This window comes from Labrus bergylta, chromosome 5 (assembly GCF_963930695.1).
Source record: "Labrus bergylta chromosome 5, fLabBer1.1, whole genome shotgun sequence".
Classification (NCBI taxonomy): Eukaryota; Metazoa; Chordata; class Actinopteri; order Labriformes; family Labridae; genus Labrus; species Labrus bergylta.
The window spans coordinates 7343635-7362332 of NC_089199.1; the positions used below are offsets into that span (position 1 = coordinate 7343635).

The window sequence follows — 18698 nt, forward strand, 5'->3', positions numbered from 1 at the left end:
TCCCTGTCAAAGAAAGGTGTTTGCTTTTTCACCTGCTCGTGATACATTGACTGAAGTGTTTGCAGGAATCACAAGGTATTGTAGAGTTAGTGTGCAAACTGGGGACATTGTTTGCTATGTTGTTACTTTTTTTTATGGTAATCTACACCAAGTCTTACAGCTGAGCGAGGAAGAGAAATGTTCCTGTATGATAAAGAAGAAGGCTTTTTGGAAAGCGGCTGAGAACCTACAATATGTAAGCTACTCTATGACAGTAGAAAAGCAAAGTTCAGCCATAGACCTTGTATGAAAGTGTAGTGTCTTAACTCTGCTTTTTCATCTTCAAATGATCAGCAGGGTTGACTCTGATTGACACTGATTGAAAAAGAGAAATGCAATTTTTTTTTTCCCGGGAAACATTGTTTTTTAAAATGATTATTATGTTGAAATTGATACGTTCGAGTCTTATTGAACACAGTTTGATATTCATTTAGTAAGTTATGGAATAATTTTGAGGACAATAGGTAATTAATCAGGTTTTAATTCAGGGTTTGGCTGAATTTTGTTTAAACATGTGTTACCACAGCAACCTGTTGATGAGGATATAGATCTAGAGACTGTATGAATCAGCCCCGCAAAAAAATAAATTAAAAAAACGTGATAAGGCTGGCTAACAGCATTGTCTCTCACAATAATCTCGCTGTGAACAGAGGATTTGACATGCGATCAAACCATCAAACATGCGGGATCCCACGTTTTAATGAAGTCAGACTGAAGTACTCTTTTGTAAACCAGTCAACCCTTATAACTGAATATGGAGCTGAATCCCAGATCAAAGCACGTTGGAGGCCTCTGAATATTTATTTGGTGTTTGAATTTTGTGTCAAATGTTTGTATTTTTGTATTTTCACTTTAGGTTTTTATGCTTATCTTCCCTATCGTATGAATATGGTCATTTCCAGTTCCAAACGCCAGCATTGGTCAAAATGTCCAACTTGAGGCTTGAAGATGTTCACAAACCAATGAGTGGCCATGACTATAGGTGGCCACATCCCTACTATCATACAGTCTGTGAATCCAGCTCTCACCTTTGGGTGTATAAATGTAATCCTGCCCAAAGTTCAGGATTGAATCAGCAGAAGAAGTGTTTTATGAGACTCATCCAGACTTGAACTGTCCACTCCAATGAGCTTCACCCTGCCCCACTAACATCCAGCACCCTGCAGGTCTGACTGCAAGACACAAAGTAATTGCTCCATCTCACTACATCCCTCCTCCGACTGTTGTTGCGCTTGCTGGAAGTGAAAGAATGCTAAGTTTTGGTTATGGCTTGTTAGAGCAGATACAACTTCATCAGTAATGTAACACCACTCACATAAGAAACATAATGCCTAAGATCTGAATAGATTAACTTGAGTCCCGTGGTTACAAGTATTGATAGAATTTTATATTTCAACTGTTGGATTTTTAATGTTAAGAATACAGCAGTAAGAGGCAGAGGAAATGGAGCGACATGATTAAAATCGTTGAATCACAAAAATAACTTAAAGAAAATGAGGGAAACTTTAATTACAGATCAGAGAACACTTGTTAACCACATCTAGTTTTGTGTATCTAATTTAACTCTTGAATTAATAGCATTGCTACTTATACATCTAAAAGGATATTAAAACATACGTACTTATGAATAACTAATTAAAGCCCAGGACAAATAGAATGGGAGTGGGTTTCGGACCTTGAAGCAGAGGCGGAAGGTATAAATGGTCGAGCCGGGCTGAGTTCTCCCTTGCTTGCTTATTTAAGACGAAAAAGTTATTCTTCAAAAGATTGTTTTAAATTAAGGTGGAAGCTAGAGTAGAAACTGAACCTACTAGAAATATACCATATCTCCATATAGGCATGTACACTGTAGCCAAGTATTGACTTCCACAGTGTCAACAGTGACAGGTGTCAAAGCATGCTTCCTTGTTTTGCTGATCATATTACTGAATTTATTCAACACAAAGGCAGTGGCGTCTGTATCATGTCATATCTAATATGACGTGTGCTGCTGCCCTCTTTGTCAGGTCACCCTTGTGAAGGAGATTTTGTTCACAATGGGTATATTACCTGGTTAAATAAACACACATTTAAAAAAAATAAGTGGGTATACTCTACTCTAATTTAAGTGGCCCGTCCAGCTGAGGATAAACGGCCTCTGTTATAAACAGTGACATGTAAGACTTTTGTCTATTTAGTTCATGTGTACTAGCAGATAAGAGACAGAGTAATGAGGGTCATCCCTTCACCATCCTAGGAAAACAAAAACTACTACTTAATATTGTCATCAATCAATGGTGTGAATCAGATGAGATTTAGAAGTGGGTACAGCCTGAAAAATAAGTGAGTATAATCTGTATATCTGCGTATACCCTGCACTACATCACTGCCCAAGGGCAACTGAGTTTTGAGCCAATGACACAACTGTAGCGCTACAAATGCTAAGAAACTTACTTAGCATGTCTTAACTTGGCAAAAAATGTTTAACTTGCTTAACATTGTTAGGTAAAAGGAATCTCTTATTAAGTTACAGCGATCGTAAAGCTAATCCTCTAACCTGTTAATAGTTTCTTTATATAGTAGCATCAAGCTAACTAATTGAGATGTACATCACAATCCGTGCGAAAGTTCCCCGACCCTGGAGAATGAAGCACCATAAGCCCCTGCCTTTAAGGATCAACTTTCACACGGCATAAAGGCAGTAGAATTTTAAAAAAGAGCAGAAAGAACTCAACTAAGGAAGGCGTTTTTGTTTTTTTCTAATGCTGAACTAAGGTAATCTTTGTGGTCATTTAGCCATTTCAGATTAGCTGTGGTCGCTGCTTATTGAAGCATCCATATGTTCTGCACACGAGTGTTGCATGAACAACAAGTGCATGTTAAGAAGAACAAATAAACGGATTAAAAGGGGAGAAAACCCAATGCTTAATTAAGGTTTGCCAAGCATATCGTGTTTTTACACTTATAGGAATGCTTGCTCTGTGAACTGAACCTGCAACAGTGAAAGCACATTGAAGTGTTAGCCCGTGGATATTTGTAAAGCAGAGCTCTCTCACAATGCAACGGGTAATTCCTCAAAAGTGCAAAAGTGTTTGTTTTTTTATGCCCCAACAATACATTTTTTTTCACCACACAAGTATTACTTATGTCTTTTTTGTTAATCATTCAAGAAAGAAAACATGTTCTGGAGTAATCTCTTAATCCGTCTCATAATTTCTGTTTATCCCTCACCTTTTTTTTTCTGTCTCCTGTGTATGTGTCTGTAAATGTGTGTTTTCCCTCTCTCCCTCACTCTGATCACACCTCAGCTGCTTTGTTCATAATCACGTTTCATACGATCTCTAATCCTTTAATACATTCAGAGGAATGAACCTTTCAAGAAGACGCGGTAACATGTTTATTTTACTTTCCTCGTCTTTCTTTTTTTTTCCCTACATGTGGCTCCGTGGCTGTGGCACGTTCTGACAACAGTCGATGATCAAACCTCAAAGCGAGGAGCAAATATGTACGCCGTTAAGAACAAGGCAAACAATGTACACGGCTCTGTGTTGTGTACTGAGGAATCATCTGCCATTGTCATCAAAAATAAACAGAAATATATGCAGGATGCGAGCAATAACAGCCTTTTGTTTTCTATATTAACATCTGCATGTGTGAAAAAGAATATGTGCAAAGAGACAATTTAAGTTTTACCTTTTTATCACCTCTCTGATACAGTTTCTTTTCCAAACACCAATCTCTCTCTCCTCGCTTCAGTCCCTCCATACTATGGCCATACTTTTCTTCTCAGCGTAGCTCATTTTTCCTGCTAGAATGCGTTCTCTAGGTGGCCATACATCCTGACTATGTGAGCTGTGTGGCCCACTCAGCCTTAAGATTCCCATTAGGACTGGGAATGTGGTCAGAGAGGACTTTACCCGGCTGTGTGTTTCTTTTTAACTCTGTCATGGCTAAGTGTGTGCGTGTTAGTTTTTGTTTATGGTGGGAAATATACATGTGAAAGCCTCCTAAAAATACCTCCCCATGGTGGAACACAAGTCTTGTATGTGTTGGAGGATCAATAGAATAAAAAATAAAAAAATAAAATCAGCCAGAAAAAATGGGGATATACAGGTTGTAATAAAATGACGTTACTGCCGTCCATGTTGCCAGTCTCTGCTTCCCCCCACCCCCCACAAATAAACCATAAACGAGCACTGGCAATCATAGAAGTTCAAAGTTTATGAGTTACATGCAAGATGACATCTGTTTCCTTGTGTTCCAAGGACACAATAGGAAATGACATCCCTGTTTTCACATTAAGCGAAATGAACATGTTATTTGCGGAAAGGTCAAGTCTCCCAGCCGGGGGACAGGTTGTATAACTGCAGTAATTATTATGTAGCTGCGCAGGAATTAGCGGGAACTTCATGTCAAATGTCAAGAGCCAGGACACGAAGCTGTTTGAAAATTCTCATCTACGGCTCGACAAATGTCAGTGGAAGTAACTTTAGAGCACTCATTAATTAGATTACACGCTTTCTCACGATGTTCTCTTTTTAAAAGAAAAAAAAAAGCCACACAGCTGTTTACCTGTCTTTCTTCCTCTGTGCAGACTTTCTCTTAAGGACTGAAGAGTAAACACCAGTCTATGGCTTTGTATTCAAATTCTTAAAAAAAAAGCTAATTACCTTTAGGAATGGTTGATTTAACACATTTCTAGAAGAGGAAGAGGCTCTTTTGCCATCTTTATACTTCCTGCCAGTGTGTTGCTGGACTATTTTGTTACTTTTGCAGCTTAATCTCTTATAATAAAGTGTTTTAATCTAAATCTGACACAACATTATGCATATCTACCATAGAGTGTAATTATTAACGGACCCAGCCCGAGTGACGTCGGCCATCTGTTACGGCTGGGGGCCCTGGAGGATCATCGGCAGCAGCCGCCATGTTGGAAATCCTGTCTCAGCCTAACTTTCAGTCAACCTAACAACAGGCTGAGAGCTGGAGCTGAGGCGGGTTTTAAGCATCATGACAAACAGTTACATCATGCCCACCCGTCAGTCATGTCTGCTAAGAATAACATGTATCTTTCATAAAATCAAAATGGATTCATTATAAATAAATTCAGCCCCCGTACAGTGTGTGCCCATGAGGTCAAAAACGAATTTGACCTATTTTGTAATTTTTTTATACCAGGCTATAAACATGTTAATTTCTGCAGTAAAAACGGGCTGAAACACGTCTGTTGTTGATCTGCACGCTGCTGCTCTACTCAGATAAGATACTTTGAAGGACATTTAGTGTGCAGACTTTTCTGTCTCTCTTTAGACTTGTTGCGGTCGTGCACCTTAAAAAACTGTATTACTGTTGAGTGTGCTCCTTTTCTACTGTGATGATTCTATGTTGACCTTGAACAAAGGTGTGGGGATTTCAGTGACATGTAACATGTTACCACAGCTATATTGTATGTCTTCACTATTAGTCAATTTCAGGATAAAAATACAGTACGGTTCACTTTATATGATCGGAAACTGATCAGAGCATCCCTTATGAAATGGTCAGAATGAGGGAAGGGTTACTGTTAAAACTGTGTTAATCTAGACTACAGACGTGTTTATATTTCTGGATACTATTTAATAGAGCATAATGAGAGAAAGAGGTAAAAAAATGTCTTCCCCCTCTGTGTACAAAAAAAAACGTTGTATATAAATAAATCACCTGCTCATCTTAAGCAATGTGGCAACCTATCATTCTAGCATTTAAGAACCTGGATTATGGAGGACTTCTACACAAATCTCACTTTAAATCTCCCAAATAACCGAGAAAAGCAAGACAATCCAACTAATTCTGATTAAAGCTGGAACAATTATGTGTGATGCACCTGCGAAACCAATATTTAGGGCCTGGTGTGTTCTTTGAAAGAGGGAATTTGAATGCAGTTGGGAGCATCACAAGGAGATGCAGGCTAAGCTATTTTGGAAAATCTGGAAGCAATGAATATAGAGCGCTGAGAATCAGCCAACGGCGACTGATTCCACATAATGGCCACTTTTCAGGACACACCTCCTCATCATCTCAGTGAAAGCCTTTTTCAAAATCAATAGCTGGCTGAACATTCACTTCTTGATAGTTTCACAAACATGAACAGAAATGCCTCTGCCGCTCTCCCTTCAGTCTCTCTGCAGGGTACACAATACACACAGAGAGAGACAAACACAGACACAAATACAAACACAGAGACAGCTAAAGTTAAATCTATGTCAGTTTAAGTTGTGTGTCTGAAAAGCACCTTTAAAAGTATCCTGAATTCGGAAACCACTTTCATGAAGCTCTATAAATATTTTAAGTTGTTCCTCAATTCCAAACCCTCTGAGGAAAACATGAAATCCATGAGAAAATATAAGGACAGGCACAAGAGACACACAGAGAATAAAAAGTGGCTAGTTATCCACCTAGTCGTAGATAAACAGAGCAAGCATCTTAGGATAAATACATAGATCACACCCCAAAACTGAACTCTGCCTGAGAGGGTCATTACGGCGCCCATTTGTTTTCTGTAGAGAACCTCTTCTGGGTTAGAGGAACCAAAGTTGACAGTTTATAGGGCGGGAAGTCAAATAAAACAAATTGCCTTAGCTGCAGATACAAGAGAATTTGCTCTCGGTGCCCGGCAGCAAAACAAATGAGATGGCATTGGGAGGGTTTCTTTTTCTTTTAGGTTTATAATGCACTCAGTCACACTAGGAATGGCTCAGCACTGCGGAGGGCATTTATATCAGTCATAAGAAAATGCTGTGTTTTGGGGATTTTTTTCAGAATGAATGTTTGCAGTGGAAGTAATTCATTAACAGAAGAGCATGCTAGAAAAGATAACACAAGTACTATGGAATCATTTTACAGTGTGACCTTGAGGTCTCACATGTGAGATATGCAAAGACAGAGAAATGTGCAGGGTAAGATGAAACAAAAAAAGTGATTCATGTCCTCCTTGTCATTTATTTCCCTGTATAAATATATGCAAGTGTTCGCTCTTTTCAGTGGCGGACCTTTTGTTTTTTATTATTGGATTAAAGAGCACTTAATTTCTGTATTAAAATCTCCAGCTCCGTGCTTAAATGTGTAGTTTAAATGAATATTAATCATCCTTGTGTACATTACCATGGATCAATAATCAGTGGTGCAGTGGTTAGTGTTGTTTCCTCTCAGCAAGGAGGTTCTTGGTTTGAATCTCAGTCGGACAGGAACCTATCTGTGTGGAGTTTGCATGTTGCAGTCCAAAGACATGCTCCTGTGAATGTGAGTGTGGCTGGTTGTCTGTCTCTATATGTCAGCCCTGTGATTGACTGGCGAACAGTCCAGGATGTACCCCGCCTCTCGCCCAATGACAGCTGGGATTGGCTCCATACCCCCAAATGGGAAAAAGTAGTATGGATAATGGATGACTAAAAGTCAGATGGGACACAGGTCCTGCCAGGCAGTGCACAGAGGCAAGGCACTTTTTTTCTTTATATATCTTCATCATCATCAACAGCAGCCTAAATATCATCATCATCGTCATCACTAGCAGTAAGTGCGTAGGTGTTTATGAAATAGCTGGATCTTTAACTTTAATTTGAAGGGACAATGCAGATTAATTGTAAGTTGGTCCTTCATTACATCACCGGGGGACTACATAGGAGGTGAGTCTAGCTAAATTTGGGCCCTACATTTACATGTAGCATAATCGGATTTGAATGGTGAGATGATGAGAAAAAAAAAACATAAGGGTGGTTTTTCATCTTTTTTTCTTCAGTGTTCGTTTTCTTTTGTCTTGTTTCTCTTAAATATATTACTCAAACTGTTTTTTGCCAACACTCTTAAGATAATGGTTTGCGTTTTGATATTATCATGACTTTTAAAGCACGTCATAACTTCAGTTGTGAAATCTGCATCAATATCAAAGACTATTATTGTTATAATTGTTGTTATTGTCAAACCTCTATCTTTTGCCCTAAGAGTTTATTTTAAAAATTATTTCTTCAAACATTTGTTTCTCCCGCCTGCCTCTCTACCCGCAGTCATTCTGCTGCCTGTGCGTATTTTCTCTCTCAGACACTCCCTGTACTGTATGATTGACAGGCTCATTACCCTATCCCCATTACGATATTGCCTAATCAATCTATCCATTGTGTTCTCCCTGAGACATAAAAATGCAATCTTTTGCATGAAAATGACCTGGCCGGTGCAGGATGCGTTCCGAGGATGGAAGAGGGGAGTGGAGGAGTGTTAGAGTTCAATTTGTGGCTGAGCAAAGTAGCCGCGCTTACTGGCGTACTGATCGATATTAATGTCCAGATGAGCTCTGTGCGACTTTTATTTTCTCGCTAATCCAAACTGGCACAACTGTGTACGGCTTAGACAGACATAATGGTAATATTGAAGAATGATAGGACTATACATGGATATGGACTATATGGAGGAAAAGGTATTAGAAGGAAAAAAAATCACCTTTGGAGACTTTCTCTCAGGACTTCAAGTACCAGACCAGTGAACAGAGCTAATACTCAACTATGGGATCAAACGGGAGAAGTTCACCAAGAAAATGACAGCCGCTCACTTGTGCTTGCAATGCCCCGCACTCCACTGGGAGCTAAATCATACCTTTTGAAGTGAGCTCACTCACTCCCCGCTGAGGTTTCTGTACAGCGATCATCACTCTGTTGGGAGAGTGAGTTCCAAGCATTGTGATCACTATCATTAGAACAGCATTGAAGTTATTATTACCATCATAAAAAGAATTATGTCCATCAGGAGTCAATCAGAATCACGGCATGTGGCCAGGAGTGGACCGGGCAGGCTGAGGGTGGCTGTCCTAGTATGTCTTTGTGTGTGTGTGTGTGTGTGTGTGTGTGTGTGTGTGTGTGTGTGTGTGTGTGTGTGTGTGTGTGTGTGTGTGTGCATATGTGTGAGAGTGTGTGTTGGTGGAGTTGGGGGTAAATTCAGCAGAGTTAGCTTGACTTCCTGGAGTTCATAAGCAAGTAAAAAATACCTCATCTCACTGGAGTATACAATATGATGCAAACGGAACATTACTTTATAGAATGCAGACACGGCTGTTCTGTTTTTCTATTTGTTTTTTTAAAACTACTTTAGCTGATGGAAGAAAAATGTGCACATTAAGATTTATGCAGTGTTTCACTTTATTTTTACAGCTTCGCTGGAAATGTTCAAAAAATTACTTTGCAGCCTATAGGAAAAAAACGGACTCCCACTCTGTTGAAATATGAACAGATAATAAAACAGATGCAATATGTTATTGTGTAATATACAGTATAAATATTTAAGACAATGAATGCATTAATTACATTAGTTAAGATTGTAAAATAATGTTTAACGATGAAAAAAGACACTAAAGGCCAAACCTTGAATTAGTCATCTGTTTAACATCACTTACAAAAATCCAGTTTACTGAGCCAAACTATCCCCTCTGGGATATAATAATGAGCTTAGGAATTAGCTTAGCTTTGAATAGCTATAATTAGCAAATCACCAGTGGGAGCTTTTTTCTCCTGAACCGTTCCCTAAAAACCCTTAAAAACAAGAAACACCGCTGTTCTGTATTATGACTTGGAATTAAACATGAAACAATAACCAAGGTGATTCTTGTAATGTGATAAATGTCGACTGACTTAGAACATAAGAGGAGGCCTTAGTTATGGTCACAGTCCTGTATTTGAGAAGAACTATAGTTCAAATGCATCTTTCTTTAAAAGTCACAAATCTTTGGATCATTGGCCAAGAAGACAAGTAAGACAACTTCATCAATATAAAGATGTCTGTTCCTACTTGATGGCCATTGGTATATAAAAATTACAGCTCTGTTGATGATGCATGATGAGCCCAACAAAGTCATAAAAATGACTTTAAGTTACATCATGGGGATTCTGATGAAGGCCAGGTAAGAAATGCCTTTCGTAGCCTCATTAATTCTCTGCTTGGCTCCTAATAGGAGAAAAAAACTACACCTAAATAAGTGCCTTAGGTTTAAACAGGGCTATTCCATTACAGTTTATAGCACTTTCATCCAGCATTGGCACTAAATTACAGTTGATCTTATTCTAGTTTTATATATTATATGGGACTGGTTTTAAAATATATACACAGGTATAATTGGCCTCCAGCATTGTCAAGGAACAGAGTGAAACATTGGTACCTGGAGCCTGGAGAAATGATCTTCAACACTACTAGCTGCTCAACAGAAGTGTTATTTTCTACACTGTGAGAAAGTGGATGAACTGGTACTTTGCAGTAAATATTTCACTTTTAAACTTTAAACTCATTGCATTGTTCAATTTTTTGATGATTAAAAAGAAATCACTGAAACACTAAACCAGTAAATCAAAATCAAGTGTGCTGTTTGCTCATGAACAGTGTTTCAGTATTATGAGAAAATATTTCTTGTTGTGTTTTATTGTGTTGAAACCATACACTGAAATGAGCAAATAAATAAATCAAATATGAAAATGAATAAGTTAATTATCAATCGCTATCGGAACCCAATTATATTAAAAGTTATATCAGGAGAATGCTTACCAATTTACAGTAATTAAGGGATGTTTTTGAGTACATAAGAGCACGAGGAATACAAACAGACCTTATAGAGCCTGTAAGTGTAAGAGTAACCAGTTGAAGCTTGATTTCCTTTTACCTTAGGCTGGCCATACACAAGACGATTTTGGGCCAAATTACCTTCCCATAATGATCAGGGGGGCATGCCCCGTTTCTAGGCTTTTCTTATATGATTTTTTTTCCCAAAGAATCCTCTAGTGTGTGGTGTCAATATGATTATTTTACCCATCAAGTCGGAGCCTCCCTGATCTGAAATTGTAAATAAAAAAAATTATTGGATATTTTCAATTCCTGTTCAGACTGCCTCCACAAGAATACCCGCAGCAGCCAATGAGAGCGGGCAGAATTGGTAGTGTCACCAACCAAATGTTGCATGCTCTGACCACTCACCCTCAGCTCTCGCCGCAAATTGTATAATGCCTCACATAAACTGTCTTCTTAGCCAGAATTTCATCAGTATAGTTTTAAAATTGGTTTAGATTTGAAAATTGTCCAGTGTGTGGCCAGCTTTAGTTACACTTCTGAATGACCTGAATCAACCAGCCTAAACTGACCCCTGCTGAACCTGCATTTCTAATGCACAGAGAAACCGGTTGTCAATCAGCATCCTAGTTGTGTTCAATATTTTTAGCCTTAGATTTTTTGATACTGTATTTTATGTGTTGGTAGTTTATCGTGCACATTTAAGATTTTTTTTCCTTGCATTTTTTGTGTGCTCTCTTGAGCTGTTTCTTTGGTTGTTATTTCTTCAGTACATCATGTTGCACTGTTGTTTCTTTTGCCATATAGCCCAAGGTTAATTTACCCTCGGGGACAATAAGTTAAGTCTAACCTAAAATTGCAACCAACTGTTAAACGCTCCCTAAAAAGCATCCTTTTCCAAACATATAGGAGAACCAATAGCGGCCTCAAAAGCAAATGAAAAATAAAGGCAGATCAAAACCAGTGTTTTATCTGTTCCTTCTTGGCTACTAAAGAAAAATGGTTGTGCAACAATGCAAGCTACTTGAAAGAGGACCCACAGCCTCTACATATTGAGAACTTTTTATATGTATTTTTTTATTACTAATAAGGTACTCTTACACTAACAAATATATACTTATGAATATTGTTTTTCATTTGAGCAAATAGATGCCACATATTGTAACATGTCTATGTTTAAAATGAAGATAAAATCTTTCAAACGAAAATGGCTGACCCCTAGACTGTAGACTGTTTCTTGACAAACGCAATTAAATCCAATTTGACTCATGAGGTGAACAGTAAGAGGGGGGAAAAAGGAGAAATTAAGTGAGAGAGAAATTGTGAGATAGTCAGAGATGTTGGAACTGCATGGAGCGAGAAGCTAATGAGACTTGAATTAAGAGGAGTGCTCTGGAAAAGTATAGCCTACGCCACACTCCCACGTCAAGGAGAGGACAATTATAGTGTGCATCCGTGTCAAGCTTTCAAACTCCACTTCCTTTCATTTTTCTTAATTACGGGCAAATATTCTCTCCTCTTCTGCTTCATTAGCTACTTTGTTGAGCGTTGAGTGATGTCAAAGAGATGATGGAAGGACAGAGCGGTGAAGCGAAAGGAGGGGGAAATTATATCACGGAGAGCCCTTGTCTTTAGTGTGAGATTAGGTCCCTTAAGAAGGCCTTCTGAGCGCCGCCAGCCTCTATAACTCAACCAACTACTCTGACAAGCAAATGACTGTAGATTATGGTTTTGATGGGTGACCCACTCCTGTCTGGGAGTTAAAGGGATGTTCAGTCGTTATCATTTTTTTGGTGGGTTATCTCTCCTCACCAGGCGGCTTCCCCATTGTGGGAAAAATGTCTTTATGTTCGTACTTAGCCATTGTTTCTGGTGAGGAATGTAAACTGCGCTTACTAAGCTAGATTTATAAGAAATGTGAAAACATCGCGCACAAACAAGATGAAAAAAAGCTTTGTTTGAATTAATATTCAAAATGTCTATTGTATCCCCATTAGAATTTGGTCAGCAATCAACCAGACTCCTATCAAAACAAATGCACCAGGATGGAAAATAAGCGTTTTAGCTCATCAGTGCTACTCGTCTTAAAATAAAAAAGGCTTTATCTTTCCAGAAAACCCACAGGAATTCAGACTATTTTCTCCAATTTAGAAAAATCTTGTTAAGTCTCCCGCCCCTGGAATCTCCTCTTATGTCTGCCTCTTTTTTCTCTCTTCCCTTCTGTCTTCAAGACTTCCTTTTGTCTGCCTCCCCTCCTCCTCTCTTTCCACCCTCCATCTCTTTTCCCCCTCTCCAGTGCCTTCCCAAATGGCACGGCGAAAATTGTTATTCCCAAGTCATTATCTTATTTGTGTGTCTCCACTCAGCTGTAAATCCTCCAGGTATTCCTCTCTATTCTCTATTAACTCTACCGCAGTCAAGCTTCGCCTGCCAATCACAAAGCATTGCTTAGGGAAGAAAGGAGGAATAGAGACAAAAGGCGAGGAGAGAGGGAGTGAGACAGAGAGAGAGATACAGAGAGGGAAATGTGGTCAAAATTACCAGAGAAACAGTAACAAAGGGAGAATAAGTTATTGCAGAAATTGAGATAAAAAAAAGGGAATTAAAGGAGGGGGGGTGGTAGATGTATGGAAGAGGAAGAGTCTTTTTGGGGCTAATAGGGGCTATAGGGGCAATCAAGAGTCCAAATGAAGGGCCAGTGACCCAAGTTGGCTAGCTGCTTTGGAAATGGAGATAACTCTGTTTTCTAGGTTTATTTCCTATATTTCTGTGGTAGAAATTAAGGCTAGAAATGCAGAGAATATGCTGCACTAATTGGAGCCGGGGTAAACACTGCATCAGAGTGTCTGAGAGGAGGATGGAGACTTAAAGACAAGGACAGTTGTCAGCAGAAGACTCTGCTTCCTGGTTTTTGAAAATCAACATTTCATTTCACTCACATGAAGTACTTGTATGGGTGTCTTGGAGATACCATGCAAATTGTCATCAGCATAATTGTACTCCAAGTAATGAGGATCCAATTAAAACATGTAAAGTATGTCAAGTGTATGCACAGTTACTCAACATTATACAGACAAACACTGACCAGCCATTATTACCACTGATGATCAATTACAAAGGTGTTCCCGGTCTGCAATGGTCAGTGCCTTCCCAAAGTGGTCCAAGGAAAGAAAACCATTTATCCAGGGTCAGGGTCATGGGAAGCCAATGCTCTTTGATGTGTGTGGGGGAACAAAGGCAGGGTTTTCATATGGTTCAAATGTAAAGCTGGTTCTGATAGAAAGGAGTCAGACCACAATAAAGTTTGTTGTGCATGCCCTGTTGTGCATGTCCTTGTCCACTGCCTACTTAAAGGCACATGTGCATCAGACCTGGACTATGGAACAATTGAAGAGGGTGGCCTAGAACACAACAAGTTCAAGGTTTTTACGTGGCCTCCAAATTCCCAGGGTCTCAATCTAATTAAACATGGACAACCAGGTCAGAGTCCCCATGGAGGCCCCACCTCACAACTTTACAGGACTTACAGGATCTGCTGCTAATGTCTTTATGTCAGACTCCAGAGCACACCTTCAGAGGTCTAGTGGAGTCCATGTTGCCACAGGGCTGTTTTGGCCTTGACCTGACAAGTTGGGCACCTATACAATGTTAGGTAGGCCATCATAACGTATATATGTATATATATATATATATACATATAATATATGTGTATATTGTTGATTTCCAGAATTAAAACTTACAAAAACACCTTTTTTTAACAGTTAGCTGTTAAAATGTATAATCTGTTGCTGTTGATGGCCATCTCATTTGGTTGGCGCCATGTACATTTTAATTAAGGTCAAAACATCATTTTTGCACAAAGCTACTTTATAAGGTTTTCCATAATGTAAAAAAAAAACATATCCTCATGATTCATCAAATAGACACCCACTACCTGTAGGCCCATACATACCCCTCAGGTTTAACAAAGAATAATATGAATACTAATTGCATAAAGTGCAGACTGTATTCATATTTGCTCCATTAATTTCCACTATTTATCCTAACTAACTATGTCAGCTAAAGAGCCTTATTTATTTTTCATTTGTTATTTTGCTTGAAATGTTGAATTACTGTTGAGGTAATTATGTTGTCAACGGTGCTCTGAAACTGCATTCATAAAGAGTCAAATGAGTCCAACTTGCCATGAAACAATTGGTCCAATTATGCCTCATTGACACACAAAACAACAGAAGTAATATTAAAAAAATCATTCTGCCTTGAAGATATTGAAAATAGCTAAACCTGCAAGACAACATTTCTGCAGACTCCTCAGAAGTCAAACTCAGGGAGTCTCAGCCCGTACTGCCAAAAGGATTACTAAATTTAGTCAACCGATTAGCAGCACTGAGAGTGGAGGATTTTGAGAACTAATGACCTACATAGAAACAGAGTGTATGTATGGTCCTCTCTTGAAAAGCATCACCTTGCCAAATAATTCCCTCTGCAGTTTGTTTTAGTGATCAGGGTGCCTCATAGCAAGCACAATCTAATTACGAGGAAACCCGACTCACTGTGGAATCATATATTTCACATCATATATTCTTTTTATAAATGGTATGTGTGGCTCCAAAACCAGGATAGGTTTTTTTCTGCATTTCAATCCTGCACAGAAAAACAGCATGTACCCTGTGTGCACACTTAAATGAGTGCTGCAGAAAACAATTAGGTGTTCAAGTTTATAGTTTGTCTGCATGTAATTGCATTGGTTAATCACATAGTAGTGTTAAGTTAAAGTAGTTTCCTCTCTCCCTTAGTTGTCTTTTCAGCAGCTTTTTAAACTGCATGATGTGTTCCCAGTGCATGGCAGTGAAGGAAGTTGAACGAGAGAGGGAATAGGCTGCAGGGATACCCGAAATGTAGCAGGTGAGGACATTTGAGTTTGAAGCAGCATTTGAAGGGTAGTGATGATTATGATGACAATGAAGGTGATGTGACAAGGACAAGGGCCAACAAAGGCAAACAGACGTGGAATGGAAGGTTTCAATCTACATTTGTAGACAGAAAAATGTGATGCTTCAAGGACAAAGAAGCAAAGGGAGTTGGTCAAATCTTAAAGCTGGGAGATGGACACAAATGGCAACTGTGTTGGAAAATATGTACAAATCTGGTTAACAACATTTACAGATTTGTTAAGGGTGGTTTGTGCATTTGATGCAGTTGAGCAGTGGTTGAACGTGTGATCTGTGATTCCCTCCTGCAGTTTTCACCCTCCCCTGATGATGGAAGAACAGCCGCGAGTACCAGCAGACTTTGGAATATTTTGTTATTTGGAATATTTTCTATATATGGCTGGATCTGCTGTTAAAAAAAAGCTCTTTCAACTAGATGGGGAAAAAACTGTAGCCTATGTGTTTTACATTTGAATCAAAAGTGAAGAACGTGATCACTTTCCCTTGATTCATGCCATTCAACAGCATTACTTATGACATTTGATGCTGTAACTGAAAACAACCCAGCATTGAATTAGTCAAATCTCTGACTAGGGCTGGCGGACTTCCATGTACTTGTACAAGGATAAAAAAAGAAAAGAAATGTTTTTGTCTGTGCCAAAGACAAAAGATTGAAAGTGGATGTTCTTCTAAACGGTTACAGAGATGGATTTAGAACAGTTACATCGAGACAAGAACAAAAACAGACCATTTACAGCCTCAAGATGAAGTAAGAATTTTAGATTTCATGTCCAAAGAAGATTCAGATACAATAATCCATGTTTTTATAGTTTAGACTTCTGTAGCGGGTTATTCCCAGGTCTCTATAAAAGCCTTCAGACGACTTCACAACTCTGCTGCTGCTCCAGTCTGAACAAAGACAGTGGAACACATCACTCTGCTTCCTCAACCCCTGCAATTACCTCCAGTATGTTTGTGTGTGTTGTGTATGTTTAAGCATTAAAATTCATCATTGGTCTAATCAGCATACTTTAAATGTCAAAGGCAATAAGGTCAAACATGTATCCAACAACATACCGGATTCTGAATCTTTATCATAGCATTTAAGCTCTTTAAATCTAGCTAAAACCTCGTTTGTTCATCACTTCATAATTATACTTTTATCGTCTTTTAGATGTAGTGAGCAGCTTATAAAACTCATTTGTCTCACTTTATCTTTCTCTCTTCCCAATGATCTGATCTCTTCTGAGGTATTCTCTATCTGAATACCTTTCCAAGCCTGTCAACTTATCTCATATTTCATCGTGTTCCATGGATGAAGTGACCTTGCTATCAATACGCTTATACACAGTCACAAAGCTTTGTTTGCTTCAGGCATATTGGTACTGTACAAATGTCCCCCTCTGCATCTCACGGCCAGCTCAAAACCATTTTAGTGCCCTGTACTGTTTAACTGACCATCAGGCCTCCCTGTTTTAAGAGACGTTTAGCTCCCTTAAAGAACAGGAGAGTGAATAGTTTGCGTGCAAAGTAAAGAGTAGGCAGTAGAATATCATTGATTATGTTATGAGCATAGCGGAGGGAAGGTGTTGGCTGAAAGTTTGCTTCCATTCAACATAATATTTGTTCTACCACAAAGTCTTTGATAGAGAACACAACAAACATCACATCATTGTGATTTTAAAGGTTTTTTAAAATATGTAAAAATGTTCATGCAAAAATTACTACTTGCCAAACATATTATAATGTGTGTAAAAAAAATGGTTGCATCATATTTTTTCCCTATATTGTGTTGATCTAGTTTTATATTTATGTTGTGTTACCCATGATTTTTTTCTCCTCAGTTTTTTAATATGGGGGATTGATGTATTAATGTATAATCTTGCTTTCTTGTGTCATAGTAATTTAGATTGTTATTTTTTTTTAAAAGATTGTCATATTGGCCTTTTTGCCTTTTTATGCACAGCGGAAGAGAGACGGGAGAGAGCAGAATGCATCGAACGGCTGAGACCAGAAGTGGAACCTGCAGCTGCTGCTAACTGAAGCCTCTGGTTCTACCACCTGAGTTAATCTGTCACCCAGTTTTACATTGTTTTAATGTACTATAGCTTGTAACTGTTATTGTTCTCTTTGTATTTCTGTTGAGTTTGTTCGTACTTTTCTGTATGTAGGGTATTTATTTTATATTTTTTTTAATTCATTTTAACAGTTCTTCTCATGTAAATAAAGCTTTGGCTGTAATGCTGTGACGTTTGGCATCAGTTTGCCTCGTGTTTGCTCACGCTTATACAAATAATCACTGAACAAACGCCATAATGAACGAAGGGCAGAGCACCTTCGCATTTCACAGGAACTACACGTACATTATCACGGTTAATACTTTTGGTAGCATATCTCTTTGCCCAATAGGAAAAAAACACATATATGCCAAAAGGATGGAGGGAACATGACCTCCACTTTGAGCCAGATTTGGCTCCCACTTGGCCCCATGAGCTATCGACAGATGCATACATTACATGGACCACATGGGCTTCCTAAGGAGGGCTCAAATTAAAAACCCTCACCCTCACAAGTGTGTCCAGCACGGACTTGTTGTCTGGGATTTTGAACAGAGTCTCCCCATCGCTTAAACACACACATACACCCACTGATTCACTGTCACCTCTCTCCCTTCCCACTTTCTGATGTGACAAAGTGAGTCCAGTCCTGACTGCTCTCCCTGAGTGAGGAGCTGGTACTTCTTGTTTGTTCTCCTCTTCCATCTCAGATTGGTAAACACAACTGGTGCCTGTGCTCTGCATGGGAATCAGCCAAGGAGCCTGCTCAGCCCTGTCTGCTTGGATTAATCCTTAACAGGTCAAGGTCAGACACATTACAACAATGCCAGCCCGGTAATAAGCATGTCTGAAGATTTCGCAAGCTCTAATTTAATTCCTAAAGCGCTATGTGAAGCGGGTGAGGGACAGAAGGAGGGAGAGAGAGAGAGGGATAGAGGGTGAGAGGGAAACACAAGAGGTGGAAGGACTCTGCTGCTGAATTAATGGCAGACTGCCGCAGGACCCCGTCACTGCACCGTTAACAGTTTTCCTCTCTAACCCCCTCCGCACATCTGAATGTGGCAATCAGCCTCATTGGAGAATTAACAAGACCATTAGAGTGGAGGACACAAGCAATCAG

The 18698-nt window shown here is 39.0% G+C and overlaps 1 protein-coding gene across 2 annotated transcripts in view; it reads right to left on the minus strand.

Moving 5' to 3' along the window:
• Window positions 1–18698, minus strand: part of LOC109980871 (cadherin-22) — a 186867-nt gene that overhangs the window by 105865 nt on the left and 62304 nt on the right. Inside the window, exon 1 of one of the 2 annotated variants that reach the window (XM_065954658.1) lies at window positions 3712–3827. The exons of the other annotated variant lie outside the window; for it this stretch is intronic. The gene's annotated coding sequence lies outside the window, so the exon portion shown is untranslated. Of the gene's footprint in view, window positions 1–3711; window positions 3828–18698 lie in introns of those variants that run through there. 2 annotated transcript variants of the gene reach the window in all.